This window comes from Euprymna scolopes, chromosome 25, assembly GCF_053919585.1.
Source record: "Euprymna scolopes isolate OS-2025 chromosome 25, ASM5391958v1, whole genome shotgun sequence".
In the NCBI taxonomy this organism is placed as follows: Eukaryota; Metazoa; Mollusca; class Cephalopoda; order Sepiida; family Sepiolidae; genus Euprymna; species Euprymna scolopes.
Genome location: NC_136506.1, coordinates 104,009,157 through 104,036,371, shown reverse-complemented (window position 1 = coordinate 104,036,371; position 27,215 = coordinate 104,009,157).

The window sequence follows — 27,215 nt, the reverse complement described above, 5'->3', positions numbered from 1 at the left end:
GATATATGAACACTTAAATAAAAAGAAAAAAAATCATCCTGGTGAGATCTTAATAATTAATAACGACAGATCGCAAAATTGTCATGCCAGTGTAGTGATGCCTGTTTATATCTGTTTGAATAAAAATATTAATATGAAGTAAGGTATGTTTATATAACCATGTATTTCTGCCTATAATCCGCTAGGAAACACATTAGGCGATCATCATGAATTTAAGACACAGCTGTTGAGCGAAAGAGTTGGTAATGTAATAAATTTATAACTTAAAATATTAAGAATTGATTATATAATATTAAATTGAATTTAAAAAAATTCTTAATACTGCAAATTTTAAGTTATAAATTTTTATATTTTTAGAATAACCTGTCCTTTTCTTTTCCACGTTTAAGCTTAATGATATTATTTTTCATGCTCGCATTTTTCTATTGTAAACCATGATTTTCCCAGGCTCCATTAAATTCACTTGTTCTTTGTTTAATTTCAGTCTTATTGTTTATCCCCATAAACATAACATACACAAATGTAATAAAACTGTACGGCACTCGTCTGCTTCAATAAAATCCCCCCAATTATCTCCCTTTCATTCTGACAGTTTCGCTTGTTACTTCTGTTTTCGTCAGAGCGATGAATTGGTAGCAACAGTAGTCGCTGAAGCGACGTAGTTACTATGGAAAGAAACGCTGAAGCGGCGTGGTTGCTATAAACAAAAATTAAAATTTGTTTTACACAATATAGCTGATCTATAAACTGTAATAATTGTTTGAGAATTGGTCGAAAAATAAGAATGATTGATAGGGAAAGTTAAGTTTTAATAGTTAAATTTAGTTGCATAACAAGAAAACAGAAAACGACTAGAAAAATATTTTTTAAAAAATATTAAACTATTTAATTATATTTTTCATCAACTCTGATATCAAATCGAAAAGGTGTTCACACACCGCATCCTAATAATTCTAATATTTATTTACATGTCGCTGTCATATGAAAAAATGTCAAAGGAACGTCGCAAAGATTAGATAAACAACAGGTTCCAACAAGTATTTGCCATTCAAATTATTTACCATCGGATGTTTTGAATAATACATATGGTTCGTTCATTGGTGAGCGCCTTATAAATAATTATTCTTTTCATTTTTATTTCAGTATTGACTTATTTTCCATTCTAAATAAGTCGCACTCGCCCTTGCATCTGAAGATTTCAGAAACGTTAAGTCCTTTTGAGCTCTTGTAGACAAAACGAAAATCTCCTTAAATTTAATGTGGTTTCTATTTGATTCTTCTTTTATCCGCGCCATAATCTCAATTTCATATTATTTTTTATCCGAATCATAATACTAATTTAGTTATGTTGAGCGAGTTTCGAAATCGGTTAGATAACCGTTTCGGTCGTTTTATTTTATAATTTATGTTGCAAAATAAATTTATTCTGCTTATAGCCATAATGAAATTTTGTATCCCGCCCTATACAAATACTTAAAATAATATTGATTTTGGTGAAGTTTTTGTTTTATGTTTGTAATTATTCTACAATTGTATTGTTTACCCCCGAAACAAATTAATATTTTGTGCTGAAGAGGAGATTATTGAAAACAATTATAAAAAATATGCACACAATAATATTTATTGATTTTAAAGTATAAATTTTGTATTCTACTAAATTATAACACACACAAACACACACATACAAACACACACACACATGTATATATGCATGTGTGTGTGTATAAACTTAGTAATTTAAATTTTATGACGTGAAATGGTTAACTTTCAAATCTAGAATTTTATTATATGCAAGACAAATAATACATTTCAATTAGTATATCTCCTTAACTTATAGGTGTTCGATGTCTACCTCTCTTTGCAGAGGAGAAAATATTAGCAAATATTATAATGGTTCATACATAATTTGCTAAAAACAATAAACATAAAAATCATAATTAAAATTTTTAAGTTTTTAAATCATAGAGTAAGGGAAATTGTATATTGGTTCACAATTAAAAGGATACTGAACTTCATAGCCAAATTGCATGGTAAATTCTGAAGGGAAAGCCTCTGGTTGCAGTGAGCTAAATGGATCCAATCCGTATTTTGAATAATCCACGGCACAGGGTAACAATCCGAAGTTGGCATAATTCCTTGGTTTCTCCTTTGTTTAGATGATGAATCCGGTAAATAATCACTGGATTTCCGTACCAGTAGATCTATTGCATTGCATTATTGTGGAGTGTATATATATATATATATATATATATATATATATATATATATATATATATATATATATATATATATATATACTTCATTTAATCACATAAATTAATATACGAAAGTATAATTGTATGCGTAAACGTTAAGTATTTAATACATAGGTAGAGCTAGGTAGTAAGTTGCCATATATATTTTTATAACTTACTACTTGCTATATATATATATATATATATATATATATATATATATATATATATATATATATTCAGCATTTTTGATGAAGTTTTTTTATAATGCCTTAATTAATCTTGCTTTCCCGACTGCTGTAAAACCGCTTCTATGGTACGAGTCTTCAAGCATTCTGGTGAAAGAACTGACCCACTAGATTAGTCTCCTCCTACTTTTCGCCAAAATATCTGAGTCCTTAGTTAATCAAGCCCTAGTCCAACACCTAACAACTGCTAAACTCCTAACTGACAAACAATATGGATTCAGGCAAGCCCGTTCAACAGCAGATATCTTAGTCTCTGAACGTATATACCGTTCACTAGACAAAACAGGTGAGGATAGAGAGGTAGCCCTTAATGTATTTAAGGCTTTTGACAGGGTATGGCACGATGGTCTTCTAAGGAAAATTAGAATATATGGTATCACTGGAAGAATACATAATGTAATTAAATCCTTCTTAAGTAAGAGAAAACTCCAAGTTGTCCTCGACGGTCGTACATCCAAATAATATGATATAAATGCGGGAGTTCCTCAGGAGTCTATACCTGGACCTTTATTATTCCTGATATTCATGAATGACCTCCCTGATAAAATTGTTTCAGAGATGGGTATATTTGCCGATGACACCACCCTCTATAACAGGCATGAGAGGAAAACAAATGAACACATATCTAAGGAAATGGCAGAAACACTAGAAGATGACCTCCAATCTGTAGTGGAATGGGGGCAAAAATGGATGGTCACATTCAATGCTGCCAAGAATAAGCTTGTTTCCTTCAATAACTACAAGAAACCTTCTCTAGTACCACTAGCAATAGCCAAGAACACACTGCCTGAAAGTACTTCCTTTAAACTCCTCGGCCTAACGTTTACAGGGAACATGAACTGGAATAGATACATTAAGAGCATTGCCAAGGCTGCTGCAAAGAAGAAGGGCTCTCTCTACGGTGCCAGAAAATTACTAACGCCGTAAAGTATCCTGTATCTCTATAAGGCCACCATTCGCCCATGTATGGAGTACTGTTGTCACATTTTGGCTGGTGCATCTGCTGCTTGTCTCTCACTCCTGGACAGGGTTCAAAAGAGAGTCGCCAATCTGATAGGTCCTGAACTGTCATCTAGGCTTCAGCCTCTGTCCAATCGACGAAATGTTGCATCCCTCTGCCTGTTCTATAAATACTTTAATGGTGAATGCTTTGACGAACTGCAAGCAGTTTTACCTCCTCAACGTGACTACCCCCGACAAACGCGACAAGCAACTAAGTCCCACTCCATTTACAGTATACGAAAGCCTTTTACTCCAATAGTTTCTTCCCCAGCACTGCTAGACTCCTTCCCAACTGTACTCATATGCAGAAGTTCAAGTGTAATGTGAACAAACATCTTTCTACTCATCTCTCTCCATAATGCTCCCGTAAATTATGTCCCCGATAGTAGCCCCCAACTTCAAAGTGGCACTTGCCTTGTTTGAGGTGAAGATTGAATAAAATAATAATAATAATAATAATAATAATAATAATAACAATAATAATAATAATAAAGACGACAGATAGACAACAGAACATGTAATTTGATTATATTGTATCGTTTTGTAGATCCGCTTTTTTCCATTTATATCTACAAATGCAGGTTTTGTTTTAAAAGTGTCTATACATTTCGCCCAGCAAGAATTCTATGTGAGAAAGTTATTCATACGCTAACGGAAGACGCCTGGGTTTTCCAGGCCATAAAATAAACTGAAATATATTTGAATTGGTAAAGATTTTGCATTTGTTTACAGAACCAATTCTCTATCGAATATTATATTGTACGTAATATATAGTAGTTATTTCAAAAGTTAAAACAATTAGTTGATGCCATCAGCTAGAATCGAAACCAAAACATTTAGCGCTCCAACCTCGTCCCCTATCGATGTATGTAAGAAATATTTAATATTGAAGAAATGGATTGAATGTAGGCATGCGCAAAAGAATGAAAAAATATCTCGGAACATTTTACATTTCAACTTGCCGGAATGAATAAGTTATTCAGTCATCCAAACAAAGATTTTACTCGTTATAAACAATCATTGATTACTATTTCCTCTTAATTTCCGCGTTATGTAAACGGTGGTTTAAGAGTTTATCGGTTAAATATTCACACACACAAACACATACATTTACTTTTTATTTATATAGATAATTGTATGTAAATAATTGTTATATTTAGTTTTGGGCTATGTACTTTTAATAAATTTCGGTCGTACATATATATATATATATATATATATATATATATATATATATATATATATATATATACATGCACACACACATACATACATACACGCATATATATATATATATATATATATATATATATATATATATATATATATATATATATATATATATATGTACTTGTGTGAGTGTGTTGAGTCGGATGGGTTTGTTTTAATGTGTTTTATGAAGCGAATGATATATGTGTTGCCACTCTGCTGGATTTTCCACCCCTCCTTTATTTTCTTGTAATCGACCAAGCAAGCATCATTTTTACTTGTCTTATGTTTTATTAAGTAAGCATCTTTCGACATCGTCTTCCCATATTTGTTTTTTTTTTTACTTGTTTCATCTTGGTGATGTTTGCATTTCTTTACACCCGACTCCACACCTTTCCCCAACCTTTTACCCGGTTTCATCTTCAACACAATGGCAAAGTCAACATTTTTATGTAATGCGAAATTCCCTTCCTTTTTTTTTTTTTTTTTTTTTTTTTTTGCTTTACAAGTTTCATTCCCGACGTTTATTTCGCTTGATTAAATTCATTCTGTCGAAACTTATCCAATCCAATAGAATTTCCTGCCCTCAGACGCAAATTTGATTTTTTTTTTCATCTATTGATTTAACATAACTTTGGTATAAGCAAAAAGAAATACTTAAACACAAACTTTCATATAAGATTAATCTAAGCGAAGTTACTGGTGTACTCATCGAAGTCAAGTTTCGTTTTTAGCCGTTGGCAGTTCAAATGATTTAAACAAAAAAATGTGTTCGTCTCATCAGTTACGCAGATTGTGATTTATCAACGTTTACTTCATATAATATGGAGGAGTAATGCTTTCGAGAATAATTCATAGGATATCAAATAATAAAGCATAAATAAGATAATTACTCATCCTTACGTTGTCAGACGGAAATATGCAATATGGATTCTTGTCTATAATCTTAATTATTAGCAGGATTGAAGCGTGTTTCTACCAAAAAAGCAAAATCGAAAATATTTCGATTGTGTCTAGACTGACTAGAAAGTAGATGGCTTCAGAAAAAAAAATGAACACAAAAAAGTATTGTACCTAAAAATAGGTTCAAAATGTCGCTAAAAAATAACACGACATATGGTGAATATTTTTTTCATATTTCGTTTTCTATATTTCATCTAATAATGTCAAAAGACGATCACAATATCATATTCAGACACGACGATTAAAAATATAATTCGTAGCACAACGTGGAACATAGATTATTATGATAGTATTTATAACCCAGTCGGCCTTCCATAGTTTAAATAAAAGTAAAATAAACACTATGGATACAAAGAATATAAACAATCTCTACTGAAAGAATCAGAAGGTTTTTAGTTATGGAAAGCAATTCTAAGACAAAACTATAATCGTAGTTTTCTTCGCTATCTGGGATTCTAGGTCGATCTAATAATACTAAGTTTCATTTCCGCGATTACAGCTTGGACATTAAAAAAGGGCAGATAATTTTTTTAAAAATCTATATTACGAAATTGTTAGCTATCTTTACACGCCGAAATTCTCCCAGTGTATTCGTACAACATCTGGGCTGCTGCTTTTACCATTGGAAAACATGATTCATTCTCTATTTAAAAAAAAACAACTCATTAACGTAAACGATTCTTTACAAACGATTGATTCCACGACGAGTTACGAGCAGATGCATTTAGCATTAGTGAACATCTCACTCTTAGACAGGGTCACATAAGAGTTCCAAATCTAATAGGCCTCGCACTGTTGATCAACCACTAATCTCTGTCACATCGCCGCAGTGTTGCTTTAATGGAATGTGCTCTGATGAAATCATAGCACCTATGGCCCCTCCCTCGATGGAAGTTTAAATGCAATGTCTCGACGGAAGTGTGAATGCAATGTGAACAGGCATCTCGCTACTCAACTCCTCACAGTCACCTGGTAGAAACGATATCAAATAGTAGCCCCTTGCGTTACAAGTGGCTGTATTTGTTTGAGGTGAAAAAGAATATATATATATATATATATATATATATATATATAATATATATATATATATATATATATATATATATATTTGATGACATCTTTCTGTACTTTTTAGACAATCTGACTAAGATTATTCCTAAATAATTCCAAATTAAAACAATATTAATCTATGAAAAATAATGTCTCTTAAATTGTTCCTAATTTCAGCTTCGCATATTTATGCTGTTTCCAAAACATTATTGATGACAAATTGCAGAAACTCTAGATTTCTGTTTATCTCCATTATTTCTTTTCTCGTGTTTTCTTTCAACTTTTGTAAGGCTTGGGGTTTGTTATCATAGACTATTTCTTTAAGATATTCCCACAAGAAAAAGTTGGGGCTAGTCAAGTCTGGGGAACGTGGTGGCCATTTGACATTACCATAGCGAAAGATAATGTTGTCGCCAAAGCATTGCCTGAGAAGCTTCATGGTGTCTCTCACCGTATGTGCCGTTGCCCCATCTTGTTGAAACCATAATTCGGGCCTATTTTGAATTTGTGAGCGCAGGATGTCTGTTATCATAATCTGGTATCTCTCTCCAGTAACAGTGACGGCATTTTCGTCTTGATCTTCAAAAAAAAATAAAGTCCAATAATCTTCTCCTCCGTTACTGCACACAATGCAGTGGACTTTATGACATGAAACTGCTTTTGATGAATTGTCCCTGAATTTTCAGAGCCCCAAAATCTGTAATTTCGTTTGTTAACGAATCCATTCGAATGAAAATGGGCTTCATCTGACATAATCAACTTTTTCAAAAAATTAAAGTCATTTTGGACAAGTGCTTGCATTTGAACTGCATATTGAACCCTTGTTTAAAACTCTCCAGGTTTCAAGTGTTGAATAAGCTGCACCTTATAAGGAAAGCGCTTTAAACTGTGCAGAATATTGTGTAGTGAACTTCGACAGATCCCAAGTTTTGTAGAACGTCGTCAAATCGATGCTTCAGGATGCGGCTCCATGTCGTCTCGCACTATTTACCTATTCTCATTTGTGTTGATATTTCGAGGTCTGTCAGCTTGCGGAAGATCAAGTACAGATCTTTGGTCTTCAAATCGGCGCACAATGTTTCGAATTGTGTTGTGACTTGGGCTATTTCTTACATGAAAATGCCATCGATAAGCTCATTAAGTTAAACAATTGACCGCTGATTTGGGTAAACAGTTTTACAATTTGCGTGCGTTGTTCAATGCTATTCTTAGCTATACTAATCTTTCTAAACACTATCTATAAAATATCTGAAATAGGAAATAAAATAATCATTAATGGTAAAGCGACAAAGATTTTCAACCCTTCACTGACATTTTGGACACGCTGTATAATGGATTGAATTTAAGTTTAAAATGCAAATGTCAAATATCACTGTACAATTATGGTTTATCGAAAAAAATAATTTCGGACGCGCTCCTGTCATACCAAAGACGCTGCTGTTGAATTTATATACCGGGTCTTTCGGTCTATGCATTAATAAAACTTATCAACTTCACTTGTGATATTAGGCTGTGCAAGGTGTTAATTTTGGTTAAACTCGCCTGTTCCCCTTTCATAGAATTATTTCTATTATCGGTATTTATCGAAGATTTCGATAAAAAAAAAAACTATCTACGAACACTATCAGACGTACATCAAGTCTGTTGCCAAGGTTGCTGGAAAGATGGTGGGATCCTTCTACCGCTCCAGAAGATATCTCACTACTGATGCAATTCTCTATCTATATAAAAGCCAAGTACGTCCAAGGATAGAATACTGCTGCCATATCTGGGCAGGAGCTGCTAAAAACAGCCTATCCTGCCTTGACAGAGTACAAAATAGAAATCGTGGCTTAGTGAGGGATGCCGTTTTCTCTACCTTGTAACCGCTCTCCCACAGAAGAGACGTTGCGAGCCTATCTTTGTTTTATCGTTATTTCCATGACAGGTGCTCGTCTGAGCTCCAATCTCTAGTCCCCCCTCGCGAATCTTTCACGAAAAACACCCGTCTAGCCGAATCCACTGTGAAAAATTTCCCCCACTCTTTATCTGTGCCTTAATCAAAACGTGGATTCCATGAACAAAGCTTCTTTCTTAGAACTGCACGCCTGTGGAACTCTGTTCCGTCTGCCTGCTTCCCACCGGACTACAACTTGGATGTGTTCAAGTCCAACGTTAACAAATGCCTAATGAACCGCCCCCTTAAGTAAACACTTCATCAAATCTCCACACTAACGTAATGTACTTGCAATAACCCTTATCCCTGAGTGGCTTCCGGGCCTTGATAAGTGGTGACCACTGTGTAAAAAAATAAAAATAAAAATAAAGTACATTTGCGTGAAATTTCATAAAAATCGGCCGAGCTGTTCTCGACTACATAGTGAACGAACTCACACACAGACAAAGTCCTTTTCATATAATAGTATAATTGCCTCATTCTTCAACGAAATGGGAAAAACGTTTTCTACGCGGAGAAAAACAAGAAAGAAGCATTTAAAAAATGTATTTAATAAAACGTACCAAACGAGTAAGGCTGAAAAATAGCGTAGCTTGTCGAACAAGCAATTGAACAAGGCTGCGCTTTGTCTTGAGGATATTGCGACCTTAATCAAGCAGGTTATAAACTCATTTTCCACAGGTCAACAATCGCATCAGTGCGAATCGACAAACTGTCCAATTTAGGACCGACTTACGTATTTTATTAGGCATCACTATATATATATATATATATATATATATATATATATATATATATATATATATATATACTTGTTCTTATATTTAGTTTTAAAGGTTAAAAACATTCAAGATTATGTGTGTGTTGTTTTGATAAAAGAAAATATGTTCTTACAATTATAGTTTACTCTTTGTGTATACTAATCATTTTTATTTAGAAGCTCAATGTATTTTAAATATAATAACAGAGCACAAAATGATCGGACGCATTTGTAGGTTCAATAAAAAACAAATAAAGTAAAGAAACAAAAACTGTTTTATTTTCGAAATCTACATTTAATGCCATTTCATTACTTTTTAAAAATGAAATCAGTCATATGGGATCTGTTATTGTCCAGCCACTGTCGAAGGCGTTCACTAAAGTTGTCTATAACCTGGCCGTTTATTTCATATTAAATTACAGTAATTTCTGGGCGAATTGCATCTTTAAGTTGTTCAATAGATCGAGGGCGATTAATGTGTACCTTTGCCTTCAGGTATCTACAGAGAAAAAAAATCACGGATTAAATCAGGTGAACGAGCGGGCCAACCGATGTGACCAGGCAATCAGATCAAATGACCTGAGAAGATCTCCCTCAAATCCCCATCGTACGTCGAAAAGTATGGGCTGTTGCCCCATTATATTGAAACCAAACATTGTCCATATCGTGATTAACGTTTCCACAATGAAAGCGCGGCGCTCACCATTATAATAAAGAACAACACTTCCCGGACAACAAAATCAGTCGACGAAACCAATGTAGTCTACCAATTCAAATGCCCTTTGGAAGTATGCATTTCCAACAATAGAAATACCAATAGCTACATTACATATACGACCGACACATTGTCCAGACGATTAACCCTTCACATTTCAGATACAAGCTCGTTTTGCCAACACCTAAAACAATATGGCTGCCCACACCCTAAGTTTAGAAAATTTCTAGTTGAAAACACAAGAATCATTCATATGGATCCAAACGTAAAAAAGACTATAAATATCTCACTACTGATGACATTCTCTATCTGTATAAAAGCCAAGTACGTCCAAGGATGGAGTACTGCTGCCATAGCAGTATCAGAATTTTTGTAGGAATTTTTGACACCCCTAACACGAAACTGCGAATACAATATAAAAATCTCGTAATTTCTCTGTTAAAAGTGGGTTATTTATTTTCTTTATGGATTATACTTCCAAAATAAACTATTACAGTTGTTTTAAAAGTAATAAAAATATTTTTTTTTTTTAAACAGTAATGAATTTTCCGAACTCAATATTTTTCAATTTTTAAACTCAATATTTTTCAATTTTTAAATTTTAAAAATCTATCAAAATTTTTCTATTGATTCTATTTTTACGATATTTTCAGAGTCAATGTGAAATTTTATGTTCTTTCCAATAAACCGAATATAATATTTTAGACAAACGTTTTTTTTTAAATTCACGCCCCCCCCCCCAAGTGTCACCCATTTTCAACTTTCTCTTAAAAAGTAAATAATTAATTTATGTCGTGGAGTTTTATATATCACAAATTGAAGAGAAAAGGTCAATAAATAATATATTCAAATTTAAAACAAAAAAAAAATCGCTTTTTTAGAAATTTACCTGTAAAGTCTGAAGTTTAAAACCTTATTTTATAAGAACACATTGTTTCTTTTTGTCTTTTTTTTTTAATGAAACCTTGGTCCTTGCTCCTTTAATTGAAAAAAAAAATTAGGGCTTGAATTACATTTTTCGAGGAGTTATAAGCTTAGAAAGATAGGGGGTCGAATAATTCACGCCTCTCATTTTGAAATGTCTATTAAAAAGTAAATAATTAATTTATGTCGTGGAGTTTTATATATCACAAATTGAAGAGAAAAGGTCAATAAATAATATATTCAAATTTAAAACAAAAAAAAAATCGCTTTTTTAGAAATTTACCTGTAAAGTCCGAAGTTTAAAACCTTTTTAAAAAAAAACACATTGTTTTGTTTTTTTTTTTTTTTTTTAATAAAACCTTGGTCCTTGCTTCTTAAATTGAAAAAACAAATTAGGGCTTGAATTACATTTTTCGAGGAGTTATAAGCTTGGAAAGATGGGGTGGAATTATTCACTATTTTCACGAAATTTCTGACACTGCTACTGCTGCCACATCTGGACAGTGGGCAGGAGCTGCTAAAAACAGCCTATCCTGCCTTGACAGAGTACAAAATAGACTTCGTGATTTAGTGGGGGATGCCCTTTTCTCTTCCTTGCAACCTCTCTCCCACAGGAGAGACTTTGCGAGCCTGTCTTTGTTTTATCGTTATTTCCATGGCAAGTGCTCGTCTGAGCTCCAATCCCTCGTCCCCCCTCGCCAATCTTTCACGAGAAACACCCGTCTGGCTGAAACTACTGTCAATAATTTTCCCCACTCTTTATCTGTGCCTTAATCCAACCGTAGATTCCATGAGCAGAGCTTCTTTCTTAGAACTGCACGCCAGTGGAACTCTCTGCCGCTTGCCTGTTTCCCACTTGACTACAAACTGGTCGTCTTCAAGTCCAACATAAACAAACTACTGACAAACCGCCCCCTTTATTAAGAAACTCTATCAAAACCCTAATACTAATGATTACTACAATACTATCCCATTGATTACTGTACACGCAATAACCCTTATCTCTGAGTGGCCTTCGGGCCTTGATAAGTGGTGACCCCATGTAAAAAAAAAAAAAAAAAATACTAGAAGCACTGCGTATAAGAGCTAAGCAGTCAAAAATTAAAACTATCAATTTTGAAAAGTGTAGTAACATTCCAAAGTGCTGGAGTATGGTGTGTTCGTTCTTTTTGTTTTACGGCATATCAACCCTTTTCAGATTATTTAATGCCGAATCCAGTTATTTTGAAGAAAAATCTTTCAGTAGAATATTTTTTTCAAGTCTGTTTCTATGTAATCCATTGTTGGGACCCTAACAGGTACTACCACTCCGGGTCAGAGTGAACCTTGGAGCAATGGCAATTAAAGGGTGGCTCCACACTCCCCAAAGCCCGCAAATTGGGGCCTAACAATTGGATATAGTTTAAGGTCGTATTCAGGACCGCCTGAGTATGTAAATATCCAATAATATATATATATATATATATATATATATATATATATATATATATATATATATATATATATATATATATATATATATATGTGTGAAAAGTTCATACAGGAAAATAGTTTTAAGGATGCCAAGTCTTTTTGATGTTTATGGCGATAGTGATGATGAACATATACATAAATTAATACATAAATAAAAACAACACATGTCCGACAGAAACGATACGTGTAATGTGCAGACCTCCGTCGCCATCGTCTGTTAAAAACTTCATATAAGAAAACTGTTTTAACGATGCCAGATCTCTTTGATGTTTATGACGATGGTGATGATGAACGCATATATTAAAACATAAATAAAAAACAAATACATGTTCGACAGAAACGATACGTGTAATAGGAAGACTTTGGTCGCCATCTTCTGTTAAAACATTGTCCCCGAACCGTTGTCTTATGGTGAGTTCCTTCTTAGCAAAAGACCCCAACACAAGCCCCTATAAAACAACGTTTTCGTGATAGCATCAAAGAGAGTCTGGTAAGCTTTCATGTTCCTGTTGACGGTTGGGAGTCCCTAGCGTATGGTCGCAAGCCGTGGAGGGCACGAATATAGAGGGACGCAGAACACTTTGAAGAAGTCAGGATAGACTAAGCGAAGTTCAAGAAAGCATGTGGGAAACGCCAAACCTGGACATCTTTGAATCTGTGATGAGTGTGAGCGGGCTTTGTTGTTCAAGGCAGGTCTTGGTAATCACATGAAAGCACACGCTGATCCGAATTCCGTTGCTGTTAGTTACAGCGAAACCAATTACCGAATTCAGTGTCATGTCTGCTTAAGAGTGTACCAGTCGGTGGCAGGGCTGAAAAGTCATCTTCGGACACATCGACTTTCAGTGGCTGAGAGAGTGGCACTCGTCTGACAAGACGTTGCACTCGTCTGACAAGACGTTTCAATCATCATTTTGGGAGAGATGCTAGTCTAGCTGTACTGATGAGTTGTGATAACAACGAAGTACTGGATGTTGATGACTACAATATATATATATATATATATATATAAGGTGATCACCACTTATCAAGGCCCGGAAGCCACTCAGGGATAAGGGTTATTGCATGTACAGTACGTTAGTGTGGGGGTTTAATAAAACTATCTACTTAAGGGGCCGGTTCATCAGGAATTTGTTAACGTTGGACTTGAAGACATCCAGGTTGTAGTCAGGTGGGAAGCAAGCAGACGGAACAGAGTTCCACAGGCTTGCAGTTCTAAGAAAGAAGCTTTGTTCATGCAATCTACGTTTTGATTAAGGCACAGATAAAGAGTGGGGAAAATTTTTGACAGTGGTTTCAGCTAGACGGGTGTTTTTCATAAAAGATTTGCGAGAGGGGACTAGAGATTGGAGCTCAGACGAGCACCTGCAATGGAAATAGCGATAAAACAAAGATAGGCTCGCAACGTCTCTTCTATGTGAGAGGGGTTGCAGGGAAGAAAAAAGGGCATCCCCCACTAAGCCACGAAGCCTATTTTGTACTCTGTCAAGGTAGGATAGGCTGTTTTTAGCAGCTCCTGCCCAGATATGGCAGCAGTATTCCATCCTTGAGCGTACTTGGCTTTTATATAGATAGAGAATTGCATCAGTAGTGATATATATATATATATATATATATATATATATATATATATATATATATATATATATATCACCCAACTAACAAGCCCATTAAGTCTTATCATAAAGAGGCTCTTGGCAAGAATAAATCTTTTGCTTTGGGGGGATTGTACATGTATGGTTTTCATTGTCCCGATGTAAGTTAGGTTATGTCTCAGTTGCAGTGTACATTTTTACTGCTTCTGAGCCTCAAACAAGGCACAGTTCAATTTGTACGTAAGGAGCTACTATTTTTGACAAAATCTACAACGATTCTATGTAAGGAGTTGAGCAGCAAGATATCTGTTCACATTACAATTGAACTGCATGTCATTATATTCAGTGAAGCAGGGGCCGGAAGGGAATTCCAAAATCTAGCAGTTCGAAAGAAGAAACTATTTACGTAGTAGGCTTGTCGCGTTAGTCGGGGTTATTTGTTACGTGGTGGTTGTTACTATTAGACGAAAGGTACTAAATATTCGTATATGTTTCGTTGTTCTTATTTAGTGTTCTTGTTTAGATGACAACTTATATATTTGTTGTTGTTCATATTGTGTGCTGTGAGAGATAGCATATTGGTGACATTAACAGGTACATGTAAAGAGAGAGACAGTGGTACATTTTTATAAACACAAAGTTCATATTAATACAATGTCATGTTACCTTTGTTTTGGTGATGATGATTTTCACAAAGTTCTAACATAAATGGACAATACCTTTTCTGTTGAATAACAACACGAAGACGCAGATACAAAAAGATGAAGATGTTATTTTTATTATTCCATATGACCGGTCAATGGCTTTGCATCCAGGAATTCAAGTCTTACATGATTTCTTCTTCTAACCTGGCTTCCAAGGTTCCATCTCAGCTCTCTCTTTCTCTCTCTCTCTCTCTCTCTCTCTCTCTCTCTCTTCTCCCCGACTCTGATCTGACTCTCGTCTGAATCTCGTCTCACTCTACCTAACTAACTTCGAACTCTTTCCTATATTAAGAAATCACATGTATGTCTGGTCAACTTGACTATAATTCACGTTTTATCAACATGCGCGATTTGCACGTTTTTTAAACCATTTCTGATGACCAGGTAATTTCCCATTTTCCTTGTTGTTTTACAAAGGAATTTAACCCACTTATCTAATTCTGTAACCCATATTTTATTATTCAATGTGAATAGTTTCCAGCCAAATTTGTATTTATTAAATATTTTGACAGAATCAACAATTGACTGGACATTCCATTTAAAACCTATTGTTCTTTAAAACTTATCTACAGGGTTCGATTCCCGTTTTAACTGATATCATTTTCATTTAACTAATTCTCTTTTTTTAATTACATGAAAAGGGGACAGCCCTTTTCATGTAACATATTTACATCGGAGGGGAATATAAAGGTTTGAAGTTTGCTGGAGCACTTTCCATTAAAATACGTGTAAAATTGCTTTCATCTTAAAGTATATTTGACCTAAATGTATAATGACTTCTTATCTACTTTAATTTGTTTGAACAAGCCATTCATGTTGTTCGTACTGTTATCCATTTTCGTTATAGGTGTTATATCGATATATCGGCCATCATCATCATCATCATCATCATCATCATCAGCAGCAGCAGCAGCAGCAGCAGCAGCAGAAGCAGCAGCAGTAGCTTATGGATCCGAAGATTTTGTTTTTGCCATTGGTTTCCTCGATATTTTTCTAGTCAGAATTATTTCTAGAAAGACATTGGATACGTGCAGTATCGTTCACGAGAAGGTTGCCAGCATCCTAAGTGTTGTACCTTCCCGATATATCACGAGAGAATACGTTTTTACCCTATATACAGGCTGGCATGAATGACATATTGGCTGTTAGTGTGCTTTTAGTTAGGATGTGCTATTCTAGTATCGCTTATACAAAGTCTGGATAATATCACTTCCATTTTTCGTTGTTGTCTTTTTGTTTAAAATGTCTATTCTTCGAACGTAAGTCTGGTATCCTGTAATGCATTATTTTTATAGCTATTCGACAATATCTGACTTGCAGAGTATATTTGTAGACTTTTTGGTTTCAAGTCTATATGACAATATATAAAGGCAAATGATGTATATGTATTCAAGCGAGGAGACGTGTGTGTTTTCTTACTAATGTTCATATATTGGCAAAACTATCTTTACTAGACCGATACATCAAAATCAGTCTATTCGTTATTTCTGTTAATGTTTATTGAAGAATTATATATATATATATATATATATATATATATACATATATATATATATATATATACATTTATATATATATATACATTTATATATATATATATATATATATATATATATAAAAGTGAAAGTGTCTGTGTGTGTCTGTGTGCCTGTGCACATTTCCCTACGCAATAACTCTGTCATTTTTTTGTCTACAGATTCGAAATTTGATATACAGGTTACTGAGATTTTGGAAAAACAATGTGATTGTTTTTTGGCTAGAAATTTGGCGATTAAGGGGTCAAAGTACAACGATTTGACCTTTGAGAACTCTACCAAACTCCTCCAACAATTTTGAGTCTACGCACTTGAAATTTTAGATATAGGTTCCTTGGACATGGATCTAAGTTAATAACTTTATTTGAGCTCAAAACAATTAAATTTAAAGGGTCATAATAGGGGTCAAAGTTAAAAAAATTGACCTCTGCGCTCTCTTCGAAATTACTCAGACAATTTCTTGTCTAAATATTTGAAATTTTACATAAACGGTATTCAGAGATAGGGCAAGCGTTTTCATCAGTGTGGGTCGAAAATTTTTTGTTACCAATATTTAAATGTATGTATGTATGTCTGTTTGCATGTCTGCCTTAAACTTTCAATAGAGGCGACGGATTTTACCAAGATTAGTATCGTTTTTAAGTTCGCTCTTTCATACGACAAATATCGAAAAATTTTCTAAAAACATTAATATCTTCCCCTTCAACTAGGTACTTTTCTACAAGGGGGGGATACTTTTTTCGCCGATATTTTTTAAAGTTATCTTCTCCTTTAGATTGTCTAGCCTTAATTTTTAAAAATATTGCTTCCGGTTTGACGGTGTTCGTAACAGCATAAACGTTAGGTTTTACGCCGGTTTTTTCCTCCTTCGTACTACCACTTTTTTTTTGTTATGCTCAACATACATATCCAAACACCCGGGCAACGCCGGGCGTCCATGCTAGTATATATATATATATATATATATATATATATATATATTAGTGTCGGGACGATTATCGGAATCGGATTCGGGAAACGAAAGAATCGGAACTTTTGGAATCGGAAAAATTTTAGCCTTTATTCCGATGCAAAAACCGATTCCTTAAATTATCTTTTCTATTTGATCTTGGTTAAAGAAACATCTTCCAGTGCTTGTAGTAATAATAAAATAATAAATATTTATTGATTTAACCTTCCAGCAAGACTAATATCTCTACACCACCAACTTACAATTGTGCTTTTAAGTTTAGAATACAGGCACATTTAAGATGGGCTTTTACAGTAATCGGGATAAAATAACACTTTTATAGTTAAATATTTAGAGATTTATAAAGAATCGGAATCGCAATCGGTAACTGAACCAGAATCGGGAATTAGTACGGAATCGGTAATTGTATCGGAATCGGGAAAAATATTGAGTGTTTCCTTTTCAGATTAAATATGTTTTTAACTCATTTCAAAGTGTTTTTTAACATATTTTATTAACTGTTTGCTCATATATATATATATATATATATATATATATATATATATAAACATGCATACACACACATATATATGTATATGTATATATATACACACACACATACACACACAAAACACACACACATACACACACACACACACACACACACATATATATATATATATATATATATATATATATATATATATATATATAAGAAAGAAAGGTTCTTGGCTTAAAACATTGCTGGTAAATAGATATGGAGAAATATAAGAAGGTTATAGCAATACAGGGAACACTACATGTTTGATTTATGAAAAAAAATCCGATAAAAAGCTGTAATCAAACACATCCCATTTGATTGACATTCATAACACACTTGTGCCGTCGTTTATTGCCTGGTGGAAAGAGTGCGCCTTGTTCTTACTCCGTGATATTCTTTAAAGTCTAAATATGAGAATCGTGAATATGTGTATACAGGGGAAGTAAAAGAAGAATAAAAGAAGAAAAATAAAAACAGTTCAATATGTATATTTTCAGAATTGCCACATGCCTTCAACGAAGAACGTTTTCTGCGCGCAGGAAATCAAGGGAGGAATATAATAAAAAAAAATGTATTTAATAAAACGTACCAAACGAGTAAGACTGAAAAATAGCGTAGCTTGTCGAACAAGCAATTGAACAAGACTGCGCTTTGTCTTGAGGATATTGCGACCTTAATCAAGCAGGTTATAAACTCATTTCCCACAAGTCAGCTATCGCATCAGGGCGAATCGACAAACTGTCCACTTTCGGCCCGTCTTACGCGCTTTTATTAGGCATCAATATATATATATATATATATATATATATATATATATATATATATATATATATATATATATATATATATATGTTTGTGTGTATGTAAATAAAAAGACATTAGATCGGGGGAGAAGAGGAGAATATATATATGTGTGTGTGTGTGTGTGTGTGTGTTCTCGTCCCTCTATCCGATCTATACAACAATTAAACACACACACACACACACACACACACACACATATATATATATATATATATATATATATATATATATATATATATATATATATATATATATATATATATATATATATATGTAATTGTTGTATAGATTAATTTCCTGGGTGTAAATCCAATGAAACTCGCGTGATTATTAAAGCGTGTTCAATGCAGGACAGCGCTGGCATATAATCTCTTTATTATACAAACATTACTAGTTACACATACGTATTTATGTTTCGGTTGAATCTTTATTTACAGAGACTCATCCCAATAAGTTTTTTTTAATTATTTTGTCGTCGTCGTCGTCATCAACAACAGCCTTATAATTAGTAATACGCTAAGATTTTGGCAGCTTAAAAGTTTCTAATCCTCTCCTACCACCCTTTTAATATTGGTATCGTATTGCAACACTTTGCAGAAAGAATTTCGGTCTGTCTAGACAATATTCGGTTAGAGTAATAAAAACTTTCACGTGATCTGAATTTTAGTTTGAAATCACCTTTTTTAATTAAGCCCGCGATTAAAGATGCCATGCTGTTTTTCTCTCCTTTTTATTTCTGGATCCCACATCTCAACTTTTCTTTTACCTACTGCACTGTCAGAAAAATATTTCCCTTATTTCAGCTGATTTGAAACTTCCCAACCGGACTATAAACACCACACTGGATTTAATTTTGGACTTCATTCTCTCTAAATAATTATTTCGCCTTTCGGATTACCTTGAGCGAATCTTCATGCAAGCTTAAATATTATGCTCGGTTTGTTTTGATACTTTTTTTTTTTTTTTTTTTTTTACATATCCAACGTTTTTTTCACTTGTTTTTCTTCGCAATTTATGAGTATAATAAATACCATAACCAGCAAATTCTAGCATTCAGCAAATTCTAGGGGTGAAAACGTAATTAAAATATATATATATATATATATATATATATATATATATATATATATATATATATAATTTTCTGATTTCTTTCTGTACTCTGATGAGAATAGCAAGAACAGAATTCTTTGATACTCTGCGGAATAAGGACTTTGTTAATTGTTTTTTAGTATTCAGTCGAACAATAAGTTTTGATTGTAAATTTCAACTTACAGTTTTTAATTTTCTTTCTCTTATAATAAGCTCTACTCTCTATTGCGTATGGAGCTTTTTTATTCGGTTGGGATTAAATTATCTCTATATAAATACTGGTATTCATTTGGTAGCGTGTTCAAAGGGCAAATCGTTGAATTTTGACCCCTTAACAGACAAATATCTAGCCGAAAACCGATTAAAAAGATTTACCCAAATCTCAATAGCCCTTATGTCAAATCTCCAGTTTCTAGACTGAAAATTGACAGAGTAATTTGGTAGGGAAATGTACACACACAGACACACACAGAGACAATTTCATAGATATACTAGCGGGGGGTACCCGGCGTTGCCCGGATATTTGGAGGTGCGTGTGGTCACCCGGGTGTTTGTATCGGGGGAGGGGGGGTTAAGATAAAAAAACTTTTGATAGGTAAGTATGAAGGATCGAACCCGAACCCTTAAGGAAAAGTTGGAAATTAAAGTGTGAAAAAAAAAAGTGCGACGTTAACCACTTGGTCACTACGAAATACTAACGGAAACACGTTTGAATTTATTTAAATATTTAGAATTGGCAGGTGCCCGTTTTAATGACTTAATGAGGCCAAGTTTGACTGCGGGGTAGTATTTTATTTACTGCGGGAAAGCTTTTTTTAATTTTATTTTTTTGTTTGTTCTCCAAGATGTTGGGGGGGACCAGCTCCCCATAACAAGGGGATTGTCCAAATTGAATAGCAATTGTCTGATATAAGGAGAAACCCACATTGATAAAATCTGATTGCACGTTCCCGCTGGTCGCACTCCGTTTCGCTTTTATTATTATACGAAAAAGCTTAATGCACATGCGGCGATCGAAAATTGTTGAACATTTATCTTTTCAAAGTCGAGCAAATTAAATAGACAGGCGACCTCGGTTGTTAACTCGTAGATATTATCATTTAGGCGCGATATAAAAAGTTTTAAGAAGTTGTGAGGCGACCGATCGGTTCTCGGAAAGAAGCCTTTCTTTGACATACACGAAAACGCGCGTGCGCGCGCGCACACACACACACACAAAACAAACACACACAAACATTTTCGCTTTTATATTTATAGATAAATATATACTCTTTATTTGTTTTTGGATCGGTAGAGATGCACGTACTCTTTATACACTATCTAGAAGACAATGTCGTGGTAGTCATAGCTGTTATGACATTGTCTAGGATGTCTAGAAGACTAACATTATATCGATCTGAACAAAGTGCCATCTTTAAACACCTAACAAACCAGCGTTCTGTTCTTTGTCCCAATTTAGAAAGCTCCTAATTGATAACACTAACATTCTTATACAATGTAACAATAAATGTGAACTTGAAATACTCGAAGCTAATACTAATAAAAACTAAAAAAAAATAACAATAAAATAAACTTTACTAATAGCCTAAAACTTTCTGTAATGTTTATAAATTAAAAAACAAAAAAAAGACAAAACAATAATTTATCAACCAATGAAAGTTAAGCACCCGTAATATAAATAGCAAGAATCCAATCAGTTCAATTAATCGCTGAAGATGAATCCAGAGGGATTTGAAAGTACATGGACAAATCAAAGTTATGGTTATTACATCAGCCAGTTTCTACCTCAAGTAAAGACTACAATACGAAAAATGGAAACCATCCAATGTAAAATTAATAGACTAAAACCTGGCACACAATTTAACGAATCACACACACACACACACACACACACACACATACACACACACACACACACACATATATGTATGTATGTATATATGTATGTATGTGTGTGTATGTGCGTGTGTGTGTTGAAAATAAATATTTATTTAGAAAATAATTCTATATAGAATGAAAATACGGATCACACCAGGTAGATATCGTTAGTAATTTCATATTGTTTGAATACACAGCCACATGGCAGTAATATTCATATGCAATTTCGACATATACATACATAAGACTGAAATACAACTACCTTTACGTTATATTTATATTACTAGCAAGGGCGTCCAGCATTGCCCGATCGTAAAATACGCTTAAATATGATATTTTATTTTACGTAGATTCCGTATTATTATAGAGACAATTATTTCATATTATATTGTACCCAATATATAGTTATGATTTTAAAAATATATAAAATGATTTGAGGGCTTCAGCTAGAATCGAAACAGAAACCAAAACATAGCAAGACGTAATTTCATGATTTAAACTAGGTCTACAAATCAAGCAAAAACTAAAACGTATTTGTACTTTACAAGGCTGGTCTGTGGAAAGGAGTGTGAATTTTATTAAATACAAGCTGATATCTATGACACCAATGTTTTTGCTGGACAAGATGCAAGCAAGAGCGTTTTATAATTATATAGATGCAAAAGTCGGCCTGGACAGAATATTGTCTCGTTCGACTAATCACACAATTGCGTCGAGAGTTGGTGACACATGACGACGTGTAATATATAAGCAAGTCAGTGGAATGTATTTAGATGAACGAGATAGGAGTGGACAGGAAGTTTTTTTTCTACTAATACACATGAACAATCAGAAAAACAAAAACTAAATATTAGAAAGGTTTTTTCACATCGCAAAAACATCTTTATATGCATAGACCTAATAATTGTGAAAGTATGATATTACAACGTGATGTACCTCTGTTTTAATATCTATATGTATTAATAGGCAATATTTGATGCCTAAAACAAATCCAGTCTTTTGACTAGAAGCAAAGTTTAGTACCTGTTCTAATATCACACTATATCTTTTTTATGACCTGCGAGTGACAGAGAAATCCTTTCAGACAGAGGTAATACTTAAAAAAATTGTTCGAATCTAGACTTCTCCTATGGAGGTAGCTGGATTTTCCTGACCTTAAAACTCGACTTTGTGTGCAATATTGCCCTTGTGGGGAGGAAAATATATCGAGACTCGAAGCGTAACAGACCACAGACGCATGCATGGCAGCAGCAGCAGCTGTACGACAGCCAACGTATGCAAAGAAACGAGCTATCTGCAAGGTGACGTCACAGCGAAGATTAAGAAAAGAAAAATATTATTAAAAAAGAAAAAAACGTGGCCTGAAGAGGACAGAAATAGACGTGTTATACACGTGGTCCATAAGCGACGGGTAAAGACCTGTCTGAAACATGGCTGGACAAAGATAGATTACCGCGTGTTCGACACGGCACAGTCATGTTAAGTACGAGAAAACTTTTGAACAAGCGAAAAAGTGATATTATAGAAATAGCTGTAAATAAATGCTAGCTGCCTCAACTGAAAAAAAGTGAGTCGAATTGTTTCCTCGTCTTTGTTTTCCTGCGATTATCTTCATACAACGTGTGGGCCCGAGTGTTGACATGCAACGACTACGCTACAGAATATATAACACATGATAATTGTTTGCAGTTTGGTTGTATTTTAAATAGCAATAAAAACGATTAGTAAAAAGGCTAATTTCGATTAATATAACGCTAATTGTTTTAAGTGAAATACATTTTGTTGTTATTTAAATATTTTCTTGTGTTTTCATAGCTTGATTTATTTGCTACATTGCAGTTTCTATTCGTAGAAAATGGAATATTATTTTGGGTCATTTTATTCGCTTACCACATTATTATATTTAGTTACAGTTAAAGGAAGTCGGAGTTAACTTACTCAGCAACTGCTATGTACTCTCACGCTCCTTATTCACACCGTTAACAACATTTAGTAAAACACATGATGAACATTTACATTTAAACTTTTATATTTCTATAATTTTTAAGTTAGACATAAAATAAAATAAAGTCAAACATTGTATTTTACTTTAATGGATGTCAACTCCAACAGAGGTTTGCAATATTGAACTATTTTCCACTACATTATGTCGAGGAAGAAGAAGAAAAAAAAAATGACAAAGGAGTCTTACTCCGAAATATATTTCTTTAAAAATAAACACCCGTTTATTTTATAAAAAAATTTCCCGTTGCAGTTTTGGCTTCAAATGTATTTATACATGTTTTATTCTTGTGACTCCCTGCACTGAAGAATCCCGAAAGGATGAAACACTAGTGTCTGTAGGTATTTAATTAATATAGTAAAAAATAATTATATATATATATATATATATATATATATATATATTCTTGCCCAATATTGCTAATATACCTTCAAATAGGAAAAAAATCGATAAATAACTGCGCATTTTTCTAAAAATGCAATAATTTCTTTCGGCAATTTATGGTAACGTAATATTATCTCACCTATGGAAGATCATAAGGCATATAAACAGTTGTTCGTATTTACAAACTGTTTTTATCCACCTTTTTTTACTGTGACTTGCGTTTAAAGTGTGGTGGACTTGAATCTACCACACTCTCTTTTCCAGAAACACTTCGTCCTGATGGCAAGACAGGGTCAAGACGACCAAGCCTGATACTAGATGCAGGAGTTGTTTCCAACACATACGGCGCCTAGCATTCTCAAAATGGTCACCCATGTGTGTGTGTATATATATATATATATATATATATATATATATATATATATATATATATATATATATATATATATATATAAATATATATATTGCTTATGAAAAAAGAATTAAACCCTTATAAAATTAATTCTTCACTTAATCATCAAACCAAACGTAAAAAAAAATACATGGAAATTTTCACGACTAAACGAACTTCATTTAGTCGTGTAAAGACTACCGTAGTTTTTTTCCAAACTATCTTTAAAATTTGGATTTTTAATTTCGCCACGCGAAATCTATAGAGTGAGATAAAAGATGAGGTAATTTAAAATTCGGGTACTTATAATATATTTGTCATATTCTTATAACAAGTCATCCTAAATCTTATTCAGACAAAAGATAACATTAATTGATTCAAAAACCGTTTTAAAAAAATTTTTAAACGTGTTATCCATTGATATAAAATGGCACTGAATGGTATTATTTTTGAAAATTATCAAATTTAAATTTTTAAATTCTATTAAAAATAATAGAAAAAGTTTTATATTATTCTGCTTTTAATATGATAAAATTCGAGCTTTTATCTTTCTGGAATAAAATGTTGCTCAAGAATAATGTATTTTAATAGATTTTTGTTCGTTTAAAAAACAGCAACTTGTTTTTTCTACCATTTTTGGTCATTCGTATTTTAGACTATGACATAGAATCTTGTGGGTTTGATGACACGTAGCAATAGTTCGGTATCGTTTTTTTTTTTTCTTCCCTGTTTCCTTTCTTATCATATTCTTGGTTTTATTAACAATTATAAAACATGATAGCTCAATGCCATTATAAATCTACCACTGGACATTATTCCTCTTCTCCAGTATATAATATACATACATAATACCTCAACCCACGACTGTTATCCCTGGCGGCCTAGTAAAAGAAAAGAAAAAACATCTCATTACTCCGGTAGATGAGCCAATTTAGTGGTTGATGTTCCCGCTATGCGGCAGATTGTACTAGGTTACATAGTATCAGTAGCACAAACCTAATTACACACACACATACACACACACACACAAATACATACACACGCACACACACATATATTATTATTATTATCATCAGTAGCACATACATGCACCTTTTATTCATCTTCTTCTTGGACATGTTTTGTCGCAATCCTAATTATATTTATACTCAAAATTATGACAATTATAATAGAGCAAGATCATCCTCCCGTAAAGAACATTAAAAATTCCACTTAGCGTAAATCCTTACTCTTCCTATAAAATGTAGTTATCTTTCTGGAGAGGTAGTTAGTTTATGGCTTAAAACACATTCATATAACTCGATTCTCCACTATAAACTGACGTTATTTCGAATTTTACTACAGGTTGTTATTGTTTCATTCATTGATTTCGCTTGAATCAAATGATTATTGTTGGCATTCGTTTCTCCTATATCTTTCTAGTTAGAATTCTTTCTAGATAGACCATGTAAAAAGTGCCAAACTCCTGAATAAAAATGCTTTTTTGGAACGAACTGGATTCGAACTTTCTGCATCTTGGTTGTCTACTTGTGTTGTTAACTACTAAGCCACCGTCCCCTCCCTGCTGTTGTTTGAGTATTGAACACCTTGAAACATTCTGTCATTGTTAAGAGGCTTTTAAAGACCTACATTGCTGTATTTTCTTTATTAAAAAAAAAAGAATTTTTTTTTACCTCACCTGAAATCATGTTCACATTTTTGTATTTAGATCAGACGAGTTACTTATCCGATAACATGACCTCAGCAAATAACAACGAACCACTCCTGTTTTTGTTGTTATTTTTAATGGAATGCATTAATGGCGAGGGGTAGTTCAGTTTGTAGTCACGAACAGCCGCACCAATTGTTACGAATTGCCATTTAAAAAGAATCAAGATACAATGATCGATATGGCCGCATACTATGGGATCGAAGCTAACAATCGTACCCGAATTATTTCTATCCAAGATTTAACTAACCATGTATTTATATCAGCCTCTTACATTTATTTTCATAAAAAAATGATAAAAGTAATACTCCTAGCAGGCTTCAACAGGATTGCGCATTGATTCCCTGGGAACTTATTCATTATCACTAGATTTAAAGGCAATTGTTGTTTCATTAAATTTCATTTCAGAATCTGATTTATAAAACTCACTATGTCTGCCCGTCTCCATATTTTCAAACTCTATCTCTTCCGAAACTTAAAGTCGTAGAGCGGCGCTGGAGGCTCAAATGATTGGATGTTTTTTATTACCGTTGTTTTATGGGTCTTTAGCATCGGTTAAAATAGCTTTTAAGGAACCAAAATAAGGATCAAAATTGAAAAAAAGCGTTATCCATTTTTTTACATTAATCTTAGTTTATTTTTAATCATTTCATATGCGCGTCACGTTGGTACAGTGAAAACGTCACTAGCTTTAAATGCAATACTTTTTTGTTTCGGGTTCGATTCTAGCTGATAGCACTCAATTACTTTTTCTATTACTTTTGAAATTACGACTATAATAATATATACGAAATCTGGACAAATTAAAATATACTATTTAAGCGTATTTTACGACCGGCCAAAGCCGGCACAACTTCTGCTAGTCTAATTTGTAAAACTCACTGTCTGTCTGTCAACATTTTTTTCAAACTGTATGTCTCTGAACCATCATTAAAACACACGAGTTTATTCAACAGGGACAGAATATTATTGACGTGATTCCCCAGACGTAAATGAGATCAATTGCAAAAGATCTCGGTGTCTCTGAAGCACAATTCAAAGAACTGTCCATTAGAATCTTCGATTAAGTCCTATGGGATAAGGAGAGGCCAGTTTATGTCTGAAACAACCAACGCAGA